Source organism: Xenopus laevis, chromosome 9_10S (genome assembly GCF_017654675.1).
Source record: "Xenopus laevis strain J_2021 chromosome 9_10S, Xenopus_laevis_v10.1, whole genome shotgun sequence".
Taxonomy (NCBI): domain Eukaryota; kingdom Metazoa; phylum Chordata; class Amphibia; order Anura; family Pipidae; genus Xenopus; species Xenopus laevis.
In genome coordinates, this window is record NC_054388.1 from 25,305,242 (window position 1) to 25,308,743 (window position 3,502).

Below are 3,502 nucleotides of genomic sequence, written 5' to 3' on the forward strand. Positions count from 1 at the left end.
TCAGTGCGTCCGTCATCGGCGTCCGTCGCTGACACCCCTGCGTCGGCGACCGTCGCCGGCGTCCAACGCTGCGTGCTGACGCGCATCGGTTCCCCGATGAGCGCGCCTGCGCCGGAAGGAACGTGGAAGTGGATCCTTACAGTGTGTCGCCAAGGAAGAAAACTCGACTCACTCGTCTAGAGAAAATGGCCGCCAAGACCATGACACCAAAGATGAGCTATTTTTTCAGTAGTGATGATATATGAGATAGTAATGAATATTCTGATGTATCAACACATGAAAAGTTGCCTAAGAGTAAGGTCCCTCAAAGAGAGTCATACATGACAAGACTCAAGAGTCAGATGGTCATAACCCAAATTAGTGATGAGAAGAAGTTTCACAAGGCAGAAATGAATGTTAGTGAAAGTTTGCACGAAATGCTCGTTCTGACAAATTAACGATAGCGAAACTTAGCCAGCATTCGGCTACAGAGATGCAACTTTGCATTTTATTGAATTAGCTTGTGGGTAACGGATTTACGCCTGGGTGAAGTGGCACAGAGTGTGGCGGATCCTTTTGCCTTTAGTGAATTTGCCCCTATATCTTTCTAAGTACTATAGAGCAGAAGAAAGCAAAAATTATTTATTAACACTTCATAACAACAATTAAGTGATCCAAGCGAGGCTACCACTGAAAAGTTTGCTTTATATAGGTGCAATGTTGGCCCAGATCCGCTTCTTAGTGGCGCAACCCCTCTTTGTCGGGGGTCGCTGTAAAATAATTTAGCATGTGCGCACTGACGCACATACGAACAGATCCGGTGCCGCGCGTGTCTGGACAAATGTGGCGCGGCAGGTGGGGGCCAGAAGGTGGCCTTGGAACAGTAGCCCCGTTGGGCCCCAAGCCCCCCAGTCCAAACCTATATAGGTGCATAGGAAGGAACACCCCAGAACAAAAGTGAGTTTGTGGTAGGGAACCTAAACAGTTTATTGTGAGCTACAGTTTTCTTTCCAAATGATACATAGTTAATATGAAAAAAAAAAAAACTGGCGATATCAAGATGGAGTATAAGTTTGTCTCACCCCCTATATTCTTACTGTAGGGGCTTCTGCTGCACAGCCAACACAGGTGACGAGCCAATGGCAGGCCAAAGTGCACAAGAGGAAGACCAGGTTCAAACCAGAAGAGCTTGCAATTGTGGCCAAAAGAATTATCCTCATATAATAAGCTACTGTTCCGTGCCCAGCACAACCTGGCAGACATGCAGTGCAAGGCACACAAATGGGCAGAGATCTTGCGGAGGGCGAATGCCTCAAGCATCACTCACCCCACTATTGGGGACCTAAAGAAGAGGTGGCATAAACTGAGAAGAACTACAAAAAAGAAACTCCTACAGATGAGGAGGCAGATGCAAGAGAAGGGATTGGAAGAGACCCATCTAACAAAGTTCGAGGAGATGGCGGCATGGACAATGACTCCACAGATGATTTATGGAGTCTCTGAAGGGTTGGACATAATAGAAAGTGAGGAGGAGGAATGGGTTTCTCTGATGACCAATGGCTTACAGGAGGAACCTTGTGAGATAAATCATGTGGTTCCCTGTGAGCAAGAAGAGTCTACCAACGAGACAGAGGCCCAAAATAGCCAGAGAATACTACTAAAAATAGTGCCCACATCCTCTACCAATAGTAAGTCACCTGAACATACAATGAACACTTGTGGGTGTGTCAATAGATTTGCATTTCCTCTCATGCATAATAATGTCACAAAAAAGTAGATACTTCAAAAGATATTATCATTTGGTTGAGTTCATGTCCTTTTAGGTACCTCAGACAGTTTGTACTCTGTGTCAGGCTCCGGGTCCACCATTAACTATCAGTTAAATAAATAGTATAAGATTGTGTTACATACAATCCTGGCAGACTCTATCCTGACCGCCTATTCTTGCATTAACATAGCCGCATATTCTACCTCTCTGCTCTTCTTTATGGGCATGTGCATTTCTTTACATAGTCATGTATATCCCAGAGGGGCTACAGTGCTCACAGTAACACCTGAAATTGTATTTATGTAAAGTGCCTGAAAGTGGTTGTCCCCACGAGTAAAATCACTAACCTTTCCCCACAGTGTTCCTCTTCTATAAAAAAAAAAAAGAAAAGAAAACCTCCCAAGGTCACTTTGCTGGGAAGCACATAAAGGTTAGCTATTTTGTTAGCTATCTTGCTATGTGATCTATGGTCTATGTTTAAAAACCCTGCATATCATTTTAATATGGCTGACCAGTATGTTCCTTTTCTTTCAGATCACATTATTTCTATGGAAGATCCAGAGAGTCCCATTTCTGTTATTGCTTCCCCTGACACACAGCTAGGCTTTATTAGGCATTCACCAACGCCTCCAATGAGAGGACATGAGCCTGTAGAAATAGCCATGGAGCCAGATCTGCTGGCTCACCATGTTGGACAGCTAGTGGAAAGCATTCGGGAACACAATGAACTTTTCCGAAGCCAATGCAGAAATGAACTCTTATTAGAGAGCAGAATGGTCTGCCTGGAAAATGCAGTAAAAACTATGGTCCAGACAAATCATGCGCTAATCCAGTCACAAGCCCAGGCCCTAGCACATGCAGGAACTTGGGCATCTGACACAAGCTGTGTGCCAATTGGTGGAGCAGATGGCAACTTCCCCACCAGGAACCTTTCTCCTCAGTGCACACCAAGACCTGGCATCCAGAACAGCTGTTTCTTACCTGCCCCCTTCTTATGATCCATCTTTTCCTCTATGATCTAGGATTTTATCGTTTGGTATACGGAATAGGCATCCATCCATATTTGTATCCACATTTCTCTATTCTGTTCCAACACATTTCTTGAACAAATGCCCAAAAGGCAACTTTCCTTATCATATCTGCTGCTACAGAAAATATAAATATATACTACCCACTATTTTCTCTACTTGTCGCTAACTGGAATAGGGACGTTGGCCCCACACTAGACATAAAAGGTTATATTTCTAATTCTGAACCCACTTTAGCTCTCTTAAAAGCTCTTAAAGGAGACATTTTGTGTAAAAAAAAAATAATAATAATGTACCAGTGCGTTAAACTCATTTAGAATTGTGCTTTAAAAAGGTAGTGTTTCAGGCTGCTTTATTGAATATTTCTGCAAAAACCCTAATAATCCCTCCCTTCGCTTCCACTTCCTGCTCCCTGAATTCCCAGGCTGTGCAGGGGAGCTGGCGGCTCTCAGCTCACTGCACTGTAGGACAGAAACCAATCAGCAGCTAGCAGGACCTAGTAGGAACTGATGCCTGTCTGCGTTTGATACTGGAGGTCTGTGATTGGCTGTCCCCCTCTTACTGTGCTTCTGGCAAGAATCGTTCGGACACCCCCTACCCCTCATATGAAACAGGGACCAGAGAACATCTATATGGAGCGCCAATAAAGGGGCTATTTTTGAAGATATTAATTTTTAGCACCATGTAAAAGCAGCACCCATATATTACTCATAATTGCCTACATAAT

General features: G+C 44.0%; 1 non-coding gene across 1 annotated transcript; it reads left to right on the forward strand.

Moving 5' to 3' along the window:
• Window positions 1–320: 320 nt before the first annotated feature.
• LOC108704129 lies at window positions 321–2,845 on the forward strand. Its single transcript, XR_005964519.1, has 3 exons — window positions 321–405; window positions 1,052–1,667; window positions 2,282–2,845. It is a non-coding gene; the product is annotated as an uncharacterized LOC108704129 (transcript).
• Window positions 2,846–3,502: the final 657 nt, after the last annotated feature.